The 24,965-nt window shown below is 33.2% G+C and overlaps 1 protein-coding gene and 1 long non-coding RNA gene across 2 annotated transcripts in view; one reads left to right on the top strand and one right to left on the bottom strand.

Annotated features, from left to right (window-relative positions):
- The window catches only part of LOC115441267, a 64,408-nt gene extending 44,006 nt beyond the window's left edge, over positions 1 to 20,402 (bottom strand). Inside the window, exons 1-2 of the long non-coding RNA XR_003938454.2 lie at positions 20,290 to 20,402; positions 3,927 to 4,018 (exon numbers count right to left, since the gene is read on the bottom strand). This is a non-coding gene — a long non-coding RNA (uncharacterized LOC115441267). The remainder of the gene's footprint in view (positions 1 to 3,926; positions 4,019 to 20,289) is intronic.
- The window catches only part of LOC115441266 (homeotic protein ultrabithorax), a 134,664-nt gene that overhangs the window by 46,709 nt on the left and 62,990 nt on the right, over positions 1 to 24,965 (top strand). The gene's annotated exons all lie outside the window — the stretch shown is intronic.

Genomic DNA, 24,965 nt, shown 5'->3' with positions numbered 1-24,965 from the left:
TCTTATTTATAAAGTAACATTTTGAAGACAAAATTAAAGTTAAAAACAATCTGAAAATAGTTTCGGTGTTACACGGATCATGCATTATCGAGATCGAAAATTTCACGTGCCCATATAATTTTAAGCTCGTAAAGCTGGAACAATAATTCACTGGGAGCATTTGCGGAAAATGCATTTTATTGTTAAAACGTGAATTTTATTTATCGTCGACAGTCCGCGGTGGGGGGGTCGGTAGTTGGGTAAAGGGGGTTGATTTGCAGTAGCATCGAAGCCACCCTTTGGCACGGATTATTTATACTAAAGGTAATTTTCCCGGTTCATTATTGGGAATTGTTACATTTGCGTATTTCACAGAATATCATTTGCAGTTCATTAAAAATAAAATATGCGCTCATATCATATAAATTCACTGATATATTGTTTAACAACGGTTTAATATCGTATATTTGCTTTGTAGAAACAAAGCACACGGTTTGCGAATCACATTTCTCTATTGTTAGATATAAGTATGTACTAACAAAGGATTAAAAATGTTACAAACAGCGTAAAAGAACAATCCGCTGTAACAAAGGAATAAATCTAATATATTACACGTTTAATTCAAACGCTTACTTAGCACAACGTAACTCATACAATTTCTCTGGCATAATATTTTATCAGGTATTCTAGCACGCGTTAAGGCGGTTTCTTCCGGAGATAGCCATCGTAAGGCGTTGCTGCTACCAGCGATCTCTACACTTAAATTACACCATGTTTAATTGCGGATTTGATTTATTTTGTGCTTTACACTTTCAATGAATCTTTGTTTTTATCTGATGTGAATGAAGGGATTTTCTTCGTAAAGTTAGGAAACAATATTCTAAAATTATGGATTGGATTTTTTTTTATATTTTCATGTAATTTCATGGCTTTTATTTTTAATAGATGTCTAAAATATTTCTTATTGTATGTTGTATGTATTTCGAAAACAGCTGTACTAAGTCAGCCTTAAATTATCCAAGAATTATTATATTCAAGTTCAAAAATAAATGATAATATAGTATTCAAAAGTTAAATAAAGTTAAAAGTCAACTCGATCTAGGCCAGCGTGGTGGACTACGGCTTTAAACCCTCTCAATAGTAACGGAGGCCTCTGCTCGGTAGTGGGTAGCATATAATATAGCGTTATATTATTATTATTATATATTATAAATAAAAATATAATTAAAAAAAGAACATTATTTTTTTGTAAAGTAACGAGACGCAAAATCTACCATATTAAAAAGACCTAAAACATAAAATCCTTTGAATGAAATCATTATAATCTGTCCGTGTCTGGATACTCAAAGGATATTTACAACATTCTTGCTCTGCGATCTATAACGAAATAAAATGGAAACTCTTTTAAAACCCATTTAACCGTCCCCAGAGCGTCTACCGCACAGCCGGGTCCATTTTTCCCTGCTGAAAAGCCAATTTGGAATGAATCACTGTAACGGTGGCTAGCATCTGTGCTAATTTACCTACGGGCGGACAGTCTAATGCGAGTCGTTCGATCGTAAATATCGAATCGCGACCGAGCGCCGAATATCGAAAGCCGGCATTAGGCGGATACAGCTAATACACACGGGGGTACGTTCGATAAATTATCGCGCGTTCATTTGCCGTTCGGTGTTTAATCTATCTGCGGCGATATTGTTTCGCCGGCGGCTATTGACTGTAGGAGTTATTATCTGGACGTCACGAGGTTCTTAGAAATGTCGAAGAGTGCGGTGAAAAATTTCGTGTTCATTGTAAAAATTTGTAAGTGCGTTTTGGATTGGACTCGCATCTATACATTACTAGAGCAGCTATTGAACAACTGTTTAATTAGAACTAAAACAATAATTGGTATTGTATTATAATACTAAATACAATGTAATAAAGGCAGTCGTTTTACATTTATGAAAGAGCGGCATTCCAGATCGCTGTCTGATATCACATTCACCTGACCAATACATATATCCAATAAAACTTCATTTGCGGTACTACGATCCATTATACCCACATAATGATCAGTAGCATACAACCGCAAACATTCAGAAAAATGCAATCTTGTGGCTTTGTCCTTTTACACCGTCAAGACGATCAAGTAACTCGCATAATAGTCACTGAATTAGCTCTACACAAAACTTAAAAATAAAACGTATTTGCACATTGCACTTATATACTACATAGAATGCCTTAGTGCATATAATATTGGAAAATAAGAAATATAATGTGAACCGTATATTATATATAAAAAAACGATGTAAAAGAAGTAGGACTGTGTACTAAAGTAGTATTGCACACCGTAGAATAGAATTTATACATTTTTTATATTTAAAAACCACCTGTATATTAACTACATTCTGCAATAAAGGATTTGTACAAAAATGACATTAAAATATTTTGATAATGCTGACTAGCGTCCCATAGCACTCTAATGTACCGGATTACAGTAGCTAAATTGGTTGGAAGTATACATAAATCGATAGTGCACCGCTATTGTATTTATATCGGTTTATGCCACAACGCGTCTACGTGCCTGTGATATAGAGCGGCGATTGTAATTCGTTCCATTTATTGTTTATGCGTGCATTTGTGTTTCGTATGACGGTATTGTATAGATTATTGTAATTATTGTTGTATTAAACATTAACTTTACTTCTGACTACAATTGAAGATGCTTTTATTAGTTCGTTTTTGAAATTCTCACGTTGAGTTTCAAGTCAGGTGTTTGTGAAGTGAAAATATATTTTATTCATGATTTTATATTTTATTAATGTCAGGTGCTGTTAAGTGTGAAATCGTAACTAATTTAACCATTTATTGTAGCAGGTAATAAACTCATATTATGTATCAACATGTTATGTATAAGTAAGTACATATATTTCTACACAACATAAAACACTTAAAAACACAATAATACTAAAAATATAAAAGAAAATTCCCAAACTCGAGGACACTATGACGATAATGTTCTCCAGATATGCAATAATAGAAGCCATATATCAAACTAGCTATCTAACTTAAACGCAATTTGATGTATGGCAGCCTCTTAAGTCTTTCACCCCCCCAAAAAGCCAGGGGAGGCAGGGGGAGTCTTATCGCGGAACTGCAGGCACTCCTCCCGTTTACCTTAAGATCTTTAATATTAAATAATATACTACATTTAAAGCCGTCTTAAATGTACTATCTGGCGATGTTTTATTGCTTTTAAATTGTTCTAAATCTCGCTGGTTAATTATATTTTAAGTGCCTCTTAAAAAAGAGATTAGTTGAAATTGATGGCCTGCCGTATATTCTTAAAAAAATTGTGCTTTATTTAATATCTAATTCTATGTGCTGTAGTATTTCGCCTTAGAGTCGGTTAAGTAAATTTTGAAACTGATAAAGATGGAAATAATTTTTGAATTGATCGACTATAGTTCTGTTCAAAAGCACAAAATAAACATCCCAATCTTAATGATTTCTTATGTTTACGTGAACGTTAGACATTAAAATTAAAGTATTTTTCGGATTTTATCGGTTTCTATATTTTAATTTTCTCCCGGCGTTTCGAAGACTTTGCAGCCTTTTTGGTAACGAGGGCGGGGGTCGAGTCCCAAAATAGATAATTTTAAACATCCCAATCTTATAAAATCGGTTGAGATTAACTAAAGTTAGAATATCAGAATGAAATTTCCGGAGCTAAATAAGAGTAGTAAATAAGTATGCATTTGCTAGTTTTTACAATAAATTAATTCAGCCTATCCTAGGCTTTACACACGCTAACCCGATGTATCTTAGCATCCGCGCCGTGCCCCATGCGTGCTGGCGAATGAAGACGTTAAATAATTTAATCGGATACAAGGATGGTTTATGCACTCATGCTTCACGCTCGGCAACTCGTTCTGACCAACTTTTATACGCGTATATTTACTTACTATGTCTTGTGTAACACATCCCTTAATGTCAATGAAATGCTTTGTGCCTTTGCCTTTAAAAACTTCTCGTTTGAGCTTTCTTGAAGCCAACCCTGCAACAAATAAAGTATTACAAATTTAAGTATTTAAAATTAAATCAACTTATTATCTCGTCGTAAAAATAAAGCCGCTGTATATAATAACACTCATAAAAGGTACATGTTCGCCTTGTCACAGTAACGACGCAATTACAACAGCAAATTGGTGGGTAGAAAATGTCTCGGGCGGTGTTTAAGGTGTCGTATTTAAATAAGCGGCTTCACGCCGTCAATGGAAGGGTTTAATGAAAAACTTATAAGGCCGGCTATTTCTGACGAATTGGCTAGTCAACGCCCGCGGCTAGGCTCTGTTGGTGGCCGTGTGACGTAACAGTTAAGTATGCTATAAATTCTAATTTGAATCAATCTTTAATGTATACTGTATGTAAATCGTAGGTAGTGTCTAGTTATCTAGAAGTAATTAACTGTCTTTCAAAATTAGAAGTCATTTACGCAAAAGAATAAAGCCCAAAATTTTTATGATCTGAAAAAATATATTTTTCTTATTTGGTGTTATTATTTTTTAAATCATGTAGCAAAAATAAATTTAGTCGCATTAAAAACCCAAATACATTAATATTTTAAAAGCCCCAGCGAATATAATGGACAAAAGCTCTAGACAAAATTAACTGTGAAAATAAATTCGTTGTATTTTATCGCGTAGATTTCACAGTTCTTCCGCATAGTCATGGTTGATATGACATCTTTGATTTATAGAAATCTATTCGAAGCTTATAGAAGTTTCGTAGCTTAACATTTTTGTAATTTATTACACATCAGAAGTAAATTGAAACGCTTTTAGTTTTAAAATGAAATATAAATGGCATATTATTTTTACACAGATCAATATTATTATAAGAAAATGTATTTACCTATTTAATGTAGTAACTAAATTGAGGTATTAAAAAACAAGTTTTAAGTTTTCAGAAATGTAATTTGTGATGTTGGATTTATGCCAATCCGAATACTTGATAAGGGTCCATTAAGCACGGTATCAGTAGGTATCATTACTATTTTGTAGACTATTGGAATACCATAAACAAAACTACGGCTGTGACGGCGTGTGGGCGCTCTGATCTACAGTGCGCCGCCATTTTGTTTTCTAATGACTCAATGTTCAATGGTACATTGTTTATTCGCTTCCAAATTTTCACAGAATATACATATTTGTATTATTAATGCGAAAGTTAAGGATGTTTGTATGTTTGTTAGAGATGAACGCAAAAATATCTGAACAGATTTAAATGAAATCTGTCACCCAGATAGACTGTAATAACTAGAATTGATATAATAAAGGCTGTAATCATCCCGGAAAAATACAGTGAGTATTTTATCCTTCAAAACCCTTTCAGGCAGGTGAAGTCACAAACAACGCCCAGTGTTTTATATTCTGCCAAAGACAAAAAAATATTCGCATTTAAACACTCATTGTTATAAGATTAAATCTTAATAACGTAATACGTGAAACAAAAAGTTAACAACGCCTCTTTACTTTGAGCAATAAGGTCTCAAGTTCAACGTGACTTCATAAAACATTATAAAACGAAGATTTATTACTGACACAAAATTAAATGCCTTAACCACAATGTATTGCTGCAAGTGAATCCCTAAAGTAGGCACTCACATGATAAACAACTTTCTGGGAGAGGGAGAGAAATCTTGCTTAATTTAACTAATGGACTAATATAATACTCCGTCTAATATGTGGTGGGCATTGTGTGTTCCGAGAAAGTAACTTTATATAAGTTTCGACATTCACCTACTAACAACTGGATTAATGAAAGTTTATAAATGTTGCAAACTTTTTTGCTTTGTGGTACAATTCTCTTAGTTTATGTTTTATGTAATTTAGTTATTGAGGTAATTTCACATATGAATTAACCTGCGAAATTACGTTGGTATCCCGGCAATACATTCCAATTTGTTACCCTAGAATTTTGCACAAAGTTAAACATACCTAACTCAATACAGCCACGTGACTGCGACAGATGGATGGCTCTCTTGTGTATCTGTAATCGAGTTTTACAGATATAGGCACAGACAAGACGTATTGAATCGCATATTGCAATGTACGGTTAATTTCGTAACGTCAAATTTTCTCTTTGTGCAATTGATACAATGAATAAATGTGTTCGTACATTAATTATTCCAAGTGAACGCATGTAAGGTTCAATACTTATATAACCAAAAAAAGTTTATTAAATTTTAACAGTCACTTTGTTTTTTGGAACCGAAACTTCAATTGTGGGAAGCGATTAGATTTATTTCATCAGTAAAATTATATAGCTGTGATTATATGATCAACTTAAATATAATTCCAGCCGTAAAATTACTAAATGCCTCTCTTTTCACTTAGCTTAAAACCCTCTAATAAACTAATGCCATAAAAAATAGTTATTCATATCCCAAAGATTAAAGACAATGTAATTGACACATCAAGTCCCACAACACGTCTGGGACGTATGATCGTACAGTTCATCTATTTTCAGCTCTGTCGCACCATGTGCAAAAACAAACGCGACCGTTGTAAATAACTTGTGCCACTGTTTATATATAACTCTTTGTTTCGACATTAATTAGTAAACACACGGCTTATCTAAACTAATACAGTTTTTGTAGTAAAACATCCGTGAAATTGGTTGGGATTTGATACATTTGACTTGTTAGATGCGAAAGTTTGAGGGATGCTTGTATGTTAAAAGCAGAAGTTGTAGAATGGATTCAGTTGGAATGATGTATATAAATAAATCGTGTTCTAGAATAACATATTGCTGACTGACTATTACCAGGTTCTAAGCTATATTTGATGTGCAAATTGAATATATATCATATTATATATATCACATGATTCTAAGCCTCGATCAGTGAAAACTTCCAATAATCCCGAAAGATAAATAAAAGGTGAACCATGAATTATTGTCTTTCCTAATTATTACCAATAGAAAATTAATTCTCCATTTTGCAACATAAGTAAAATTAACATATGACCTTGTAAGCCAGCGATATAGGATACTTTTAATCCGAAGAAGTACCCAGAAAGACTTTTATGCCGCAAAGCTCTATCAGAGGTGAACCCAAGCAACACGTGGAATGAAAGGTGTAGTTTTTGCACTTATTATAGACCAATAAACAAAACCTTGGTATTGTTAGCATCGCACCACTCGCAGAGGGAGTAGGGGAGGCGCCACCCCGCTGCAAAATTATGTACGACGAACTGGGACTAATATATCAAGGGGAGGACGTGGCAGACTAAGGAGACTGGGTATTATAGGGTGGGCCGGTGGAATACTTAAGAACCCTGGTGACACCCCATTAAAACACACGTCGCGCATTTTTGGCCAAACATTTTAATTTCGGTCCGAGATACTGGATGCGATCCCGCGAGTCTCGTTTACATTTGAGTTGGTAAGAATTTTTAAATGATACAAAGTTCTCTTGCGTAATAAGTTGACGGAAATAAATATTATGTAAGCAATTTAAAATTATAATAAGTTTTTTATAAAGATATAAACATACATTTAATTTATGCAGTTATATTAGCATGTATGTTGGTATGCTTCAGCCAAATACATAATAGTTGTATAATATATTTACTTAACAAACAGTATACAAAAATTGACAGTTAAAATGCAACTAGGAGGCAAAAATAAATCACACTATAATCTAGTTGCGTTCAATTGCAAGTTAAACTGTTGCAGCCAGATATTACAACGAAACGAGGCGTGAAACACGCGCCGCTCGCAGGACGCATCCGGAATCATAATTCCAAAATAACTTCCATCCGTCCCCGTTCCCCCCTACTACGGGCCGTGTTCGCCGCACTTTTTTTGGATAAGTTGGAATCCTCGTCCCACCGTTAATTCCCAAGATAGACATAATTTGGAATTGGATCCATCTATCCTGCCGTACCTACGAACAAAAATAAGTTAACGCGCCCGTGTTGTACGCGATTTATGTGAGCGAAAACAAAGCGTATCCGCATTCAACTTCGTATGAATATTTTATTAAAATTATTTTCATATTGTATAAAAATGCTATGCACAAATTATGAATGAAATAAAAAAAATCGCTGTAAAAACTAAAGCCATAAGATATGTTTTACGAGCGATCCTTCGCTTAACAGGTCATAAAACGAGTCATAAACACGCGCCCGTTCATTCACAAAACACAAACTATTTACCGTTTTAAATGCAAATACTAGACTTAATCACATGGCTTCTTGATGCATACCAAATTTAAAATACGCTGTATTTTTAAAGATGCGAGGTCGAATTTCGCGTATCAAATTACGTATTTGATATTGTGCAGACATGGTGGGTGATAAAGTATTTATATACTGGATTTTTTCACCTTTGACACTTTAATCCAATTTGTTTCCTCGTATCCCGCCCTGGGGATGGGGGAATTCTGTCCTTATAATTGTTATTTTGAATTTAAAATTTTCCTTCTTTATTTATCAAAGTGACTCCCTTAAGAGCAATATCTTTGCAGCATTCGCGTTTTAATTTTTTCTAAATATTACATTATCTTTTACGAGTTATCATGACCGCAATAAAACATAAGGCAATCGAAATATAAAAATAATATATCACATAATATTCAATATATTTATTACTAATACTATAGAATATCGTTTCGTAAAGGAATTCAAACATCAAATGGCCCAAAGTTAACCAGTAAGTGGTCATGATGGCATTGGAGGTCGAACTACTGAATCTTTTTATAGCCAACTAAGAAAATTGGCTCATTAATCTTTAAGATAAATGTCCAGCCACTATTCGGCCCATCTTATCAGAACGGAATGAATGGATGTGCTATTTTGTATACCTAAATGGTCATTATATTTTGGAAGTCTTTTGTGTTTTTGTGTGTAGCTATGTTTTGTGCCAACAAAGTTTCCTAAGATAGATTTTAGTAAATAAATAAAATTGTTCTGTAAATCTCCTGAAATCTATAGTATTCTATTTGTTAAGTTTTTTTTTAATATTTATATAATTCTCAAGTTTTTAAACAATGGGAAATTTATTTTAATTTCAGTATTGTACTTTGACATACCGCCATAAATACTAATTATCAATAAATGATCCGAATAGCTTTCATCTATCTCAAAAACGGACCAATCACAACGAAAATTTTCTAATGAGTACAAATAGGTACGTTATTTTGATTGGTTCATTCTCGAAATCGGATTAAATATTGAAATTAGAATCATTTATTAAAAACGGCTATATAACAACAGCCAATTTTACTGTCTACTTGACATCCAGTCAACGTGTCCCAAGAGACAACTTGCAAGGTTGTTGAACGCTGTCTTCAAACTAAAACTGCAGGAAATAACTTCAGTATGAGAGCTGGTATTTTTCCCCATTTATGTTCCGCTATTAACAGACTAACGATACTTCTGAAACGATACCGGCTAGATAATATTTATTTTCATATTGAGTAGGTATAATAAAACGTTGAATTTACATCGATAAACATTAAAACAGAAGCTCTATAAATATAACATTTAATTAAGACGTATATTGGCCATTTTTTACAAAAAATAAAGCATCTTCGTCGTTTAGAACGTATAGTAAAATAAGCAAAATGTGTTTAATGATGTCGGTGGGTAACTGTTATGTGAAATTACAAACTTTAAAACAACGCATTCTATTTTATTTTATTATTTCCAGTAGATGTTTTCGCAATCAATTTTAATTATAGACAGATTCCGGTTCTGTATTTTTGCTATTTACTTACACATTACGGCGCGGAATCATTGCTTTTTTACTATTATTTTCGTAGTCTATAACCACAGAACGCGAACATTTACCTGTGCATAAAAATTAAGAAGAAAATACAGTATTTTAAAGAAACAATCGCGTACAAAAGGAAGTCAGTGTCGCAAAGAGCTGTGAGCTGAAAGTTCTAGACATAAATCCAGGGGAACGAGTTAACTGAAGACTAGGAGTTGAACAAACTCGGCCAAGATCCGCCACACGCACACTGAGCCAAGTTTTACTTTATACATCATAGTTATTGTTAGTGAAAAACGTACTGGTTTATTTTACAAATACAGATGAAATTAAATTTAAAATATTTATAATTTATTTATTTATTTATTATTTCAGATTACCAGGAGACTATACGCAGTAATAATATAGGCAAAAAGACGCATACAATATTAGCTAACATTTAAACAATAGATATTGATTTGAATTACATTGTTGTATTTTAAGGACTACATCGTATTCAATACGAATTCTTTAGGATTGAGATCCGTTTTCGACAACAATTTCGCTTATTTCATAGAAATTATGATTTTTAAAATCTAAATGTGTTGGTAAATTTAACATACCTACAGGTTAAATGGATTTGAATGGCTTTTAGTTCACTATTAAAAACTTTTCATCCCCATTATAATGCACATACTACCACAGATAATTCACAGCGAATAGACTCACGAAACAAACTTTAAACTGACTACCACGTATTATAATCTTTCCTCACACCGTTCAACTTTAGAAGATTATTTTGTACGTTTATTGATACAGTGAATATTATTCTCAGCTATAAAATGTCCATTGATAAAATCTACATCTGTTTATCATTCAGAATCGGAACACAACACGGACATACAAGTGACGCTTTCATATAGTATAAATGACGAGCCATACGTTAGCGTGTATAACGATTCACACCAACCATAATTTACTTAGGCAAACATTTTCATATCACAATTTCATAACATGCATGTTCATAACGGAATGCATAAAAAACCATTAACCTACCCATTATTATGTACACAAGAGCATTAAAAATATAATGTGTTAAATTTAATAGTCGTTATGACCGAGCTTTGAGATCCGTACGGTAAGGATAGCCGAAACGGTCTGGAAAATTGCCCACAGCGGGTGTCTAAATGCCCCTTATTTTGACAAGGGACGCGCCGCCGATATCACGTTCAAGCTACTCCACCATTCGTTACAAGCATAGAGTAAAATTCGAGAATCCGATCCGCATGGACTGCCAGGCATCCGCATTCGTTCATTTAGGTTGTTCATTTCGGATTTATTCTGCCGGGGAAATACGAATGAGTGGTGGGCTAGTGAGGCGATAAATCGAGTCGATGTCGCGAAATGTCGCGCGTCGGGTTAAAAGCTCGATAACCGAGACGGACACACACCTACCCGCGCCAACAATAACCTCACGCTTTGTTTTATTTGCGAACGTTCCGACGCGGCCCGACCAGATATCCGCCAAGTATTTTATGCATAAAAATATCGATATATAATTGCTTCATTACGTCCCTGTGTTGGTGAGTAAAATATGTGGGAGTCATACACAGGCGGTTCCCTTTCGGATGTTGCCGGACTTTTAATTAAGTAAATAATGTAACTAATTAAAATTTTATTAGGAGTTCCACTGTTACTATATCATTATAGGAAATCACATAGATTAATAATTTTATTCGAATCACAGTTAAATTCACTTAATAATTTAACAATTTAATATTACATACGAGTCGCAAGTTAGGTATTTATTTATTTATGACGTCAAAACTAACAAAAATATTACGACGGAATAATAATGATCTTCAACAATACGCAATGCTTCCTACGCATTATTTTAATGTGCCTCGTAGTCGTTCATCACATTTGGAAATAAAGGAACGTAGCTTTGTTTATTAATTTACTATTTATAAAATTATGGCTTGCGTTCAACGGTAGTTACTGTGAACATGACAATGATAAAGTATTATCAAACCATAAGACTTTTTAAGCCGTGTATGGTTTTAAGTATATGACAGGGAGTTTTAGATAGATAGTCATTTGTCTCCAAGAGTACAATATCAGGACCAACCAGAATATTTGGTAAACAGTTTACCCTTTTTAGTAATCATTGTATGCATTATCGTCGATTTTAATTATCAATTTAATTATCCCATCTGCGCTAAATCTAATTCAATCTCGGAACACTGATTTCTTGCATGATGGAGAAACTATGTGGTTTAGTCTTCACTACCTAGCTAGGCAAAACATAAAGGTTGAATACCGAATAAATATATATATCGATAAGTTTAATACCGCATAATATATAAAAGGCATCGTCAGTATCCAAACACCCTGTGGCAGCCAGACAGGCCAGTTCTCTGGTGTCTGTCGGGGCGCGCAGTGTCGCTATCGTTGTATCGCTTGTGCCACGCCGTTTGCTTTATGGTGCCAGCTTGTGTGTAATATTTCTTAGGGATCGCACGCCATGATTCATTCCGAGGCACTTTTTAAGTTTTCGAACGTACCTGTAATGAATGTGGACGGTTGATAGAATATAAAACAGCTGATGATGTATTTTTGGACCTGATTTCGAACGTACCCTATTAATTTATTGAACGGAAAATTTAATATTTTTGTCTTTTCTAAAACGCCTACATATTATGAAGATTAAAATAAATTTATAAATACCTATAAAATTTAGAGACTATAAAATTAACACAATGATTTATAAGAGCGTCACAAATTCAAAGCTAGGCATGTATAAAGCTGAATAATAAATTACGTTTCATTCTTTTATTTTACGTTCTCAAGTTCACATTTGGCGTTAAATAAATTAAAAGTCACATATCATAAATCTGTTTATATTACAATTAAATTAATTGTTTAATTAAACAGCGTTTGATCACGTTGAATCCACCCGTGAAATAATAATTAGGTCGATATTTATGCGTCCCTTTTGGTCGGCTAATAATGAGAAACATGCATAGTTGTAGGTACTGTGTTTTGTAGCTTGGAGGCTTGAAATTGACCAGGCGGCCGCGCCTGCGCTGCTTGTCAGTTATAATTGGCTGAACTTGTCGACCGACTGGTTGATTTTTTTTATTTTTTCACCCTACGTCGACATTACTCTTCGTCTCCCGCGAGAGACGTAAATTGCGAGTACACGCCGTGGATACAAGCATTAATGTGACGTATGAATACACGAACATGCTGTGTTTTATTAAAATTCAAATTGCGAATCTAACACTCGAGAACGTATCATCTCTCTAATACGAGATAAGTTTGTCTTTAAATTATTGTGATAGTGGAAGAGTTAATATTCTTAATACAAACATTTATACGTAACACAACTCACAAACGCAAGAAATAATTAACAAAAACAAATACCGATATTATAAATTAAATTAACTGAATTATAAATTCTATATTTCAATAGATGTTTATAAACGGTCAGCTGTTGAACTAACATTTAAAAACGAATTGAAAACACGGCTTTACCGTTCTTAACGTAGACAAAATACAATTGAAGTGTCATTGACTTAAAAAGGCGTATGGTTGTGTTCCATTTCGTTCATTGTGCAGCAACTAATGCCGGCAGCTGGCGAATCTTTAATTCATACACAATCTCATTGCATATCGACACGTGTGACATGTGTTTTGTATCGAACGATTGTCTCACTTGTGAAAAATTACCTGCTTTAAATAAAATATACGAGATAAAGAGCGGCGAAATTTGGATCATTGATTTATGTTTCGGGTTTAAGGTTTTGTCCTGGTACCATTTTGATATAGAGATAGAGATTTGACTTATTATTCTAATCTAGATATATTTTGCATAAACGTATGTTAGTTTAATGCAGCAAACATTTGGCAGTATTTAACTTTAATTCTTGTTACTATTTGGTCTCTGTTAGAGTTCCATTTTGTTACATCACTTCAAAACTCTTTTAACGTTTTAAGTGATTCTGTCACATTTATACGTCGGATGCATATTAATGTACACTTAACAAATCTTTAAACGCAATCTATATCCGTAGTATATTCTCCTTAAAGTGCAAGCGCTTAACTTAAGCCCCAGTAAATAGTCTCGTTCATCCCCTAGACGCGAAGAAAGCCGAAAAAATGCAGCTGGCTCCTAATAAATTATACATGAATCTATTTATGAGACGCTCATTAGCTCGGAAAGTTTTTGGATATCTTCTCTTTTCTTTCTTAGTTTACAGCTTCAGTTTTAGAATGTATTTTTTATCATATCATAGACACTTTACAGAAAATATTTAAACATAATTTCTCGTTATTTCATTTGTAATATTGTCTTTTTTATTTAAATTGTAGTATTAATGTCCACGGATAACATGTGTTGAGATCCAATTGCATCCTATCAGCAGTTTCCACTCAGATACAAAGAGATAGCAAAATTGTTTCATACAACAACAGTCTTGTCAACGCATTCGCTTATCAAACCGCTGAACTCTCGTCACCTTTAGCTGATTTACATTACGATACAAACACCAAACAATTCAGACCTCACCCCTCTTCCTAGGCCCTTTTACTATCTAAGCACAGGACAGGTCAACGTATAATGGAGTAAGCGTTATTGTGACAGATCAAATGCACTGACTGCTGTAATCTTTAGTTGACCGACGTTTTATTGTCGTGTTAATTGCTGTGATATAAGTGTTTACGTTTAATATTAGAAATTTAATTGTTATGTAATGCGTAACCCAGTCTGAGTATAGCTTGTTTGAATACATTAATGGTGCTATTTTATTATCACGGTCATTGCTTTGTATAGTTTGCAAATGTCCATATTGATAACAATTACCAAAACATTGTTAATGAAGCACCGACAGATTCGTCTACAACTAATAAAATGCTATACTTTTTCGATAACCTATGATACACAATTAAAGAAACTGTTTGTAAACATTGCACCCGACTCAATGGAGATAACGATGAATAGAAATTTTAAAGACAATAGGTAAGAGAGTAAAGATAAAACAGCCAATTTATATTCAGCCGTACCGGTGGAGGCAAGTTCTCCGATCAGTCACAGTTCTCCGCAATAAATCGAGCCAGATACCCGCCCTAGTACAACATAAATAAGGCGAATCTTGTTAAAAACTTGCGGGGTAAAAAAACGTTTACATTTTCCGCCATTTTTAAAGCCGAGACGCTCCCCTTAAGGCTTCCGCGGTTTCCATAAATATGCAGATATGCCCTCACCTGGGCTAAAGCCTCAAAATTTAGCGTTCCAATTTATCGTAATAGAAATATTGTAAATACGTATAAATCGCGCGTGCTTAAGTAGATTTGTGTGGCGGCATGGCCTTGCATAAGCAGCTTTGGTGGCGCGTTCATTTCGCGTTTGTGTACGTAGGCCCTTAAACGATTTGTTATTAACTGATAATGACTCTGTCCCGGGCTAACTAACATGACGGCAAAAATATGGACGTGGCTGTTCACTATATACTATTTACATACTCTGTGGTTGTTTGATAATAGCGACCCCAAAACTTTGTTTATAAAAAGTGGAGAAACACATTAAATCAACGTTAACAATTAATTGTGTAATGTAAATGAATTCGATTTGTTTTGTAAGTATATTAATTCAAATCTGTTTATAAACTTGTTTGTAAAAGTTAAATGTGTAATTTATGCATTGCTTGAATTAAAGAGCTGTTGAAAGAACAAATTGGATGAGTCAAACATTTAACATTTATACTCACACATTATAAATTTGTAGTATCAAATACTTAAAATTAATTATGTTAAATACATAAAAACACTGATATTACAAAGCTTTAACTGAAGAATTGAAATTGTTTGATTCTTTAATAGACAATACGAAGTGTAAAAATAAATCTGTATTGCTATAATGGCAGTTATCAATATTAATGCATACTAATTCTATTCATCATTTAAATTATACATCACGATATAAAATTATAGCTATAATTACCATGAAGTTATTAAATTGTAAAATATAAATAAAAAGAATAATTTGAATATTTCCACATACAAAATAACTTTTAATGACAAATGGCTACGTTTGTTTAATATAATTAATTAGTTGCATGAATATCTATCGTATTGATTGGAAATTAATAAGTTATTCATGTCGTTAAGTCATTTCAAAGATCTCATGTTATTTAAAAAATGTTGTATTTAATTCCTTTTGAATCTCTGAATTGTGGACTTTCTTTCTATATACGATTCGCTATTTATAGGCAGAGGCTTACTGCGTCCTTAAGGGTTGATTGTTCAAACATCAAATAAAATGTCTTCGTTGGATTTTACTTTACTCAGTGGATTATTCATTGGACATCTTCATTCATTCATTCATTCATTGGACGGTATTAGTTGTGTAATTGTTATGCCTATTTATTATTTTCATTCAGAGTGTTATTACACAATTGTTTGTTGTTCCAAATGAATTAAAATAAAAAAGGATAAAGAGCAATATAAATTAATTAAAAATTACATTTGTGTGTAAAAAGTTTTTACTTTGTCTCACTTTGAATATTCATTTGACTTCGTTAAAATTTATTTGATGGATAATTTTTTTGTGACAATGAAAAATAAGCAGTAAAATAAAATAAAAATATATTTGGTTGTATTATTGTCTCACATTTTTAAAAATATCTTCTGGGATCGCTGTATAAACTTTACTACAAACATATAAGTTTTTCAAAAGAATACCTCCATATCTTTGACTGACTAATATTACCTTTTCAACAAAAATTACAGTAGGTTATTGTAACCCATTTATTATCTCAGCACTATTCTATAGCATAGCTACAAGCACACAACGGTTCGTTATAATATATTGAGAAGGGAAACAGTCTTGACTAATACTCTCGACAATGTATCCGTCACACGCCAGATGCCTTGTTCATTTGGCATACGTACTAGGCCACAAGCTATAATTAAAATAATAGATAATATATAGGTAGGTATAACATTTAATCCAAGCAATAAGTCGCTATATCGGGTTAACAACTTTAATTTTGCTCTTTGACTATAGCATATAATATTATAACAACAATATTTACTGAAGTACTCTTCACTCTATAAATAGAGGTATGAAGAAGTACACAACCCTCCCCCTCCAATTAAAATAAGCTGTATTCGTATATACTTTCACTCCAAATTCATTAAGGCGATACCTCAAGGTCCATTTTCATACATTTTGTTTCACCTTTAATCTGGGTAACTAAACAAGTATTGGCAAGTAAAGAATTTAAATTCACGTCTAATGCCAATACTTGTTTAGTTACCCAGATTAAAGGTGAAACAAAATGTATGAAAATGGACCTTGAGGTATCGCCTTAAACGTTAGTTACATTAATTCAAATAGTTTTACCATTTAATTTAGATAATTATCTAATTATAAATCTATACGGTAATGTATTTAGTTTGATGTCGCAAAGTAAATAGTCGTAACTAGATGAGATAATTGAGAGACTGGTTTACTTCTCAGAAATGGATTGCTTGTAATGTTGGGTATGTAACCTAATGATTTATTGCGGCAAGACGACTGCAAAACCTTAATCTAATCTTCGTTGATCAAGTTTTGAAATTTAAGTACATTTATGAAGTATGTATATAGCTATACATATAGTAAGTGCGTATATTTCTACAAAAATTCAATGTGAATCTGCATCTGTTGAGTTAAGTACTGAAAATAATTCTAATACAAATATATCTTCAATATAAAGAGTCGTAATGTACACGTATTTTTTATCCAACTCTTCTAGAACATTGCTGAGATACGATCAAATGTACGTCTATTAATATCGGCCATTCGCCGTTCCTCGAATAATCAATACGCATCAGTCAATCAACTAAAACTATTTGTATTCGTTCGCATTACCCGGCCAGCTTACGTAGCCCACACATTTCACTCAGCAGTCTATACAAAAGCTACATTATCTCGTGCTCGCATTACATAACTCCGAAAACGCAGGTGTTAAAAGCGTATTAGAGCTAACAAACAGGCGTTAAGCTTTGGGATTCGGCAGACCATAGCTCGCTTAAAACGGCGAAGATTAGCCTTTCGTACTGCCAAATTAATGTTACATACAATGTCAAATGTTACAGGAAATTTTATAACGATTTAACCTCTCAGTTTACTTTAGCGTGTTAGGAACTTTTCTCACGTAACAATAATTAAGCTGAGATCGTAAATCTTCGATAATAGAGTAATAAAAATGCCTATTTTATACTAAAACACAGTACCATACAGAAATCTATGAAATGGCACTAGCGTTCTAATAATTGCTCTATAATGCTCCGCGCATACGCGACGTATGCCGGCGTATCACTGTGCCAAGTTTTTCTCAGAACCTAATCAATAATGTGAAGAGGTATTGAAAAGGCAGTATTATGTATAGCTGTTGCACACGCTATATCTTTGTTGTTCTTTATGTGAATATATCTTTACACACACTCATTAATTTAATTAGATCGTCGGAAACGTTTATTGTTTCGCTTTCAATTATTGTTGCATCACTTCTGTTGTATGATTTATTAGCACATTATACTTCCATATCCATGTATAAATGTATAATTATTATTGTTTTTTACAGTTATCTTTTGAGGTTTCCATTACACTTATTATAAAAAAAACTTACATAATATTAAGAATTTGTATTTTATACAATCTATAAATCCTTTTTCATCATAATCTCATATGTAACATAACTCTCCCAACAAGTTCATCACAAGGTAACGTAGAGCCTTTGTTAATATTACTTACAAACTTTGTCAATTTTAGTGACGTGCCTACCCGGTCCGGTTTTCGTTAATACTACGTACGCTCGGTCTGAATTTGCATTTTGCACGCGTGATAAGTGGCCAGGATTACACAGGATTCCACCTACACTCTGTTTGTTCTGAAATAAAGGGCTGTTAAACTTTTTTCATGGTAATTTGGGTCACCTTTAGAAGAAAGGATCGTTGTAAATTTGTGTAAATAGGCCGTAAGTCCGTTTTAAATTAGAATTTACACGCGTTTAGCTAATACGGATTATTTAATAGCTGTTATGTCGGAATGTTTTTATTTTCAACTGTAAAGCAATCGGAATTGAGTAGAAGCTAGCATTTTTCTGGCAAATGATTAATGTAAGCCACATAGTGCCGGCTGACTTCCAAAATTTCCACACTAAATCTCCTCTTTCGTTTCGCTTCTTTTGGCCGCGGAAGACTTGGCATCGTATTTTATCTGTGTAACGCGAGCTATTGCAATGGGACTAAATATATACTGCACGTACAATGAGTTAAATTATTGCCAAAGTATTGTTGTATATTGCGAGGAAAGTTAAAACTTTAAAGGAAGATTCGCAGACATTTATATTAAGGAAATTTTTTTGGTCAATATTTAAAATAATGTAATTCCGAGTATATATTTTCTAATAACTGATACGAATTGAAAATGATAGGCAATACACATGCATTATGTGTAAATTAATATGATGTAACGAATTTTACGCATTTAGTATTTTATGCTTTTACATCTTATACCACGCCTAGTACAGAAGCATTTGACAATAATTATAAATCAATAAAACTATAAAATTTTGTTCAATTTATTATATACACAAAACCCGTGCTGTAAGATTATAAAATTTAACAAGGTTTAATTTTTTGTCGTCTCTCCACATTTCATTACAAGTAATAACTTATTAATCACAAATAAGTAAATATATAATCTAAAATATTTGAATAAATATTTTTTTATGAACTGAATACCTACTCGTGTCTGGGGGCTGAGTTAACGCATGCGCCGTCGGAGCGTTTCTGTGTAGCGCCGACGGATTTGTGTTTTCATGTATTACAGGTTACATTTTTATATAAAAAGTGTTGGAATAAGATTATCTGTTTCTTTTAATTATAGTAAATATATCGCTTTATCTAATTTCCTATGTTTTTGGCCAAATTTTCTTTAGTTGTGATAGAGCCTATTCACAGCTGGTTTTACGGTTATTTCATAAAGTTTTTACTGAAAACCTTAAAGCTTTCTATTATAGAATATTTTAAGACACTAAATAATTACATATAAATATATTTTTTGGTAATTTTGATCAATTAAATCACTCAAAAACTTTTCAATTAAACAACTTACAAAAAACGAATCTGGGTTGAAATCTGCTTGAGTGACATTTAAATACAGATATATTTTTATTGACATTCAATTTGACATGTTTTTAAACATGTTTTAATTCACAAAGAAAGTTCAAATCTCAATAAATACTCCCAGGAAAATATTTATGGGCTTTATAATGAATTTCCTATTGGATATTATTTTTTGTAAAACAAATGGTATCTATAGTTACCCGACATTACAAACCACTACTTTAAATGAAACTAAAACAATATATTTGATAATAATTTATAGAATAATACTATTTGAATTCGGAATCATAACATTGCACGATATGAGTACTGAACTTAGCTTTAGGTAGAGCTCGGTGGCGTCATTGTCGTTTTCACATGTAATCTACGCAAAAACCATCAAAATAACATTACCATAACAAAAGCACGCAATAATACACTGATTTCATAGATAAAATTAATCGAAAACTCATTTTAAACCGGGAAAAACTCACAAAAAACATTGCGTAAAGCACAAAGACATTGTATACAAGTTTACATAGAGGGCGCTAGCGTCGCGCGATGCAATATGGCGATGTTTTGCCGGGCGCTGATTGGCCCGTGCGCGCAGTACCGTGAAGTTGGCTAGCATGAGGGAGCGAGGCAGATTTATGTGATGTTTTGGCGCCGATGAAAGACGGAGAATGTGTTGGAACGGGAGTACATTTGTATGCCGGCGGCGTTTCGAACCGGTTTTGTCAGAGGCGTTTACTGAGTGTGCGTATGTGCGGGCTATGTGCCGCAGCCCCGCAGGTACAACGCGCCACCTATTTATGATGATGGATTGAACAGCGCGAGTATCGCAATGTATTAAAAATACAATTTTAATGTTTATTACTTTTTGTTTCAGGTAACGAATCACAGGCGACGCCAAGGTTTTTATTTGGTTTAATTTGGTAACGCAACGTGTGTCTGAATAATTTATTTTTATAGATAACATTAAAATCACGATTCAGTTGATTACATTATATTTTTCTAGGGAATTACTTTTCAATGCAATTCTATAGATTAATAGTAAAATATATGTTCTGAAAATATTACAAACATAACAATGTCTATGAAGAAAGTTGATTCATAGACACTTAGGTACCAAAATTAGTTTTGAAATATTAAAATCAAAAATGGTGTGCTAACAACTTCCTCGGTGACTAAATGCTGGCATAAAAGCCTGTTACACCTACAACCGGCCAACCTCTGGACGGAAGCAATAACTCGTTTTCTCTGCGACAATAAAAAAGCTTCATCGACTGATTTGCCCTTAGTCAACGTTTCCTTGAAAATATTTTGATAGTTTATTCAACGGAACAAACAAAATTAATGATAAAGGTAATTAATGTTCAACTCCGAAATGGATACTTGAATTCTTTGTTGTTAAATTACCTTCGTTTTATAAGATTATGCTTATCAAAATAAGGATAATTGTAAGTATCACTACTGCGGTCAAAATTTTTGAAGCTATTTCCGTCCTATGATGTAATTGCTAGCTACTTTACGATGGAACTCTTCGATTTATGAGGAACAATAAAGCTCACTTGTTTCAGAGGAACAATAAAGCGACTATCATTGTAAGAATAATCTCATCGAATAATATAAAATAAGATTTATTTAAAGTTTATTTTAATTAATTTGCATATATGATTTGCACGACCATCTATGTCTCTTTGACAATATATTTTAATAAAACACGCTGCGTATATAAAAAAGTCGTCAAGGATATGTTAGTAACTAAATTCCTTTAAATTTTAGCAGTACCCAGCGTCCAAAGTGAAACGGAAGCGGAATTATGTTAGGCCGAATAAAAAAACGATATGGCTCAGGCCCAATGGCCTAAGATAAATTTAGTTTGTCGTGTAACTGTGTAACTAGCAATAAATATGCTAATTTAACACTATAACGTCCGTATGTCGCCCGGCTACGCCATTGAAAGAGCGAAAAAGATATCACAAAATTGCACTGCGCATTGCTCTTTTCAGTCATACAGCCTTCGAAAAGCACCAGACGAAAGTTCACTCTGTTCCTTTCTCTTGTAGGTCGTATTTTTTCTCTTTCGATTTATAGAGTTACGACGTTTTCGCGTCCGCTCGTAGTTTTATCGACCTATGGCAACTACTAACCCAATAAATTTTGGTGTTTCGCTCAGTGAATCCGCACTTTGAACGAATGCACCGTCCCATATACGAATCTGTATCGATTTATTTGGCCGAGATTATAACTTATTGAGGAAACTTATCTATCGCGTCCTTCACTTTAATCCAGTCGACGGACGCCGACTGATTTATGTGTTCATTATTGGCTACTCTTTTTTGCATTGCAAAACAGGCCGGTTATACCAGTTCACGGACACGCAATGTATCTCTTAATTAACAAAACACAATTAATGTATAAATCACGAGCACAACTTAATCTGCAAAATGAAAACAATCAAAACCAATATTTAATTGATGAGCATACCTTAATTAACTTGTAGTTTGACAGCGGTCCCTCGGCCCCTTGGTTAAAAGAAGCCATCTGCATTTCGGTATTCAAATTATTCCCCAAACTTGTTCTGTGACCTGAGACAGGGCCATTAACAAAATCGCTACATCACGCTCACTCCTGCGCATCGAAAATGCGATAGAACGGTGCAACCCTTTGGCGAGGGGCTATCGGCTTCCAAAGGGTAATATAAAATACTCATATGAACCCAAACAAAACGGAACAAAAAATCACATCACAAAAGTTTGCCTAAACTAACCTTGTTAAGAGATTTCTGGATAAAAGAATACCGTTTTTCAGTATCATCACGATTGTGCCGTGGTTCGGATAGCTTGGACTGTGTTAGGTGACTGAGTTTTTAATGTAAGATATTATTGTTCAATTTTAAAGTAACGGCTCATTGTGCAAGTGTAAAGAGAAAGTTCGTTTTGTTCTGTTAAAAAACAAATTTTGTTTTATTGTTCGAGAGAAAGTAGCCATTGTTAAAAATGTTTTGTACCTGCAAAGGATTCGAACGGTTTTGAGTTTTTTAGTATTCGTCTGTCCTTGTTGTAGAACGTTTCTTTAGATTACGTTGAGCTTGTGAAGTGATCGCGTTTGAAGACTGTCAGGTATTGATTTTTTATTAGTAATTTTATTAATCAGATGAATTATACATAAATATTATCTATATTTTTAAACTCAAAAATATATATGCGTGAGCACCATGAAATCTTGAGTTTACCACTCAGATTTTTTTTTAATTTACTGAGATAATTACTATATCTATATGGACAACTACTTATACCTCAACTAAAGACCAGCAAAATTAATTGCGTCCAAAAAATAACCTAAATAACTAAAACCGTCCGACCTGATTAAACATGTACGTGATAAAAGCGAGAGTTCTCCGGAAAAATTAATTGAGTGTGACGCATTTGAAAATTTAATCCGACCGCCATGTACCTTACCGTGTGTACAAATTATCGTTGTGTTTTTGTGTTAGAATGGGACGTCGGTATCGTAAATAAGAAGATATGTATACTTATGTATTCGTATAGTACATACGCGATATCCAATTTGAATCGATAATATTTTCTTTTTTGCTTTTAATACCGATACATTAGAGTTCAAATTAAAACGTAAAGTCGCTGTTCTAATAGCGCGACTTGTTGAAACAAACTGTTATGACAAGTTTTATTACTAAATAAATAAAATTTTCTGTCGCATGTTTCTTAGCGTCACTACTAAAAACATAGTCTAATTAAAAATAAAAAAGGAGTTCTTCATTTAAAAAAGTCTAATGAAGGGTTAACAATACAGAGTTCCTAATTTAAATTTTTCAAATACAAATAAAATGATTATCCACCTTAATGGACGCTTATCACACTTGCAAATAACTAACGCATTTATAATCTGAATTAAATTAATTGGAGCACACTGAGTTATCGCAATACACTGCTGGATACAATTAACAAACCCATTTCATATCTGTTAAGGGACAATGCGTGAGTGGTCTGGAAGAACAACGGCGGCCCATGTTCCGTTCTTACGCATGCAAGACGCTTAATTAAACTAGCTGAGCGGGGCAAGCGAAACGCAAGCATTTAATTTATACCCGTGCAGTAAACTCCACGGGTTCTTCTGTGCTGGTGCAATTGTTAAGAGTAGGTGTAGAGCTAGGAAGAGTAGTTCCCGCGAATGCGGAAAGATGGCGCTGTTTTTTTCAACCATGATTTTTATATATTCTGCTATATTCAATAGTCAATTAAATATTATTTATGTCAACAAATATTTGTGGCGAATCATAAATAATTTACACGACGTTTTAGTTATAAATTACAATAGAAACTTTTGTTATTTTTTGTCTTCAAGCGACAAAAATATATTATATACCTATCAAAATTTTACTCACGTAAATAAAATATTTTTGTTTTTTTTTTTTAAGATTTTTATTAAGATATGCCTCAATAAAAATTCAACCACGTTATACAAGAAACGTTATACAACTATGTTATAATCGTTCCACTTTTTTGTATCTGTCGCCCATCGCTTATGCAAAACGCCATTCCCTTTTCGTTGCGTAGTCGTGAAAAAACTCACTATGGTGAATACAGGATTAGAATGAACTATTTTAATTAGTTTCGCTCGCATTTCACTACACAATTATTATGAATAGATACGTATTATTAACATTTATAATGATGTTTATTTAAAAATAGAATATTTTCAACATAGAATTATTTCAATTTCAAAATGTATTTGAATTATATTTCATTGAATTTAATTCCCTTTATTTACAACGGAATACTATACTAACGATGTGCGATAAATGTCGGTCTTCTGATATATACGTAGATACAAATGCTTTGTACGTCTGAAACTGAGTTTCTCAAACTGCGAAATATGTTATCCCCAAAGGTCGTAGTGGTCACCACTACGAGTACTGCAAGTTTACCATCTTGATTTCCCCACAGCCAAATTTGAAAGCGAATAAACAACCACGAAGCTGTATTAATACATTGCGATACGAAATGGCACGTGAGTTAATAATTAAAGCCTTTGCTCGATATAATAATATGTAAATTCAAATATAA

This window comes from Manduca sexta, chromosome 21, assembly GCF_014839805.1.
Source record: "Manduca sexta isolate Smith_Timp_Sample1 chromosome 21, JHU_Msex_v1.0, whole genome shotgun sequence".
Lineage (NCBI taxonomy): Eukaryota > Metazoa > Arthropoda > Insecta > Lepidoptera > Sphingidae > Manduca > Manduca sexta.
The sequence above is the reverse complement of the archived record's forward strand: the minus strand, read 5'-3'. Positions and strand labels throughout refer to the sequence as shown.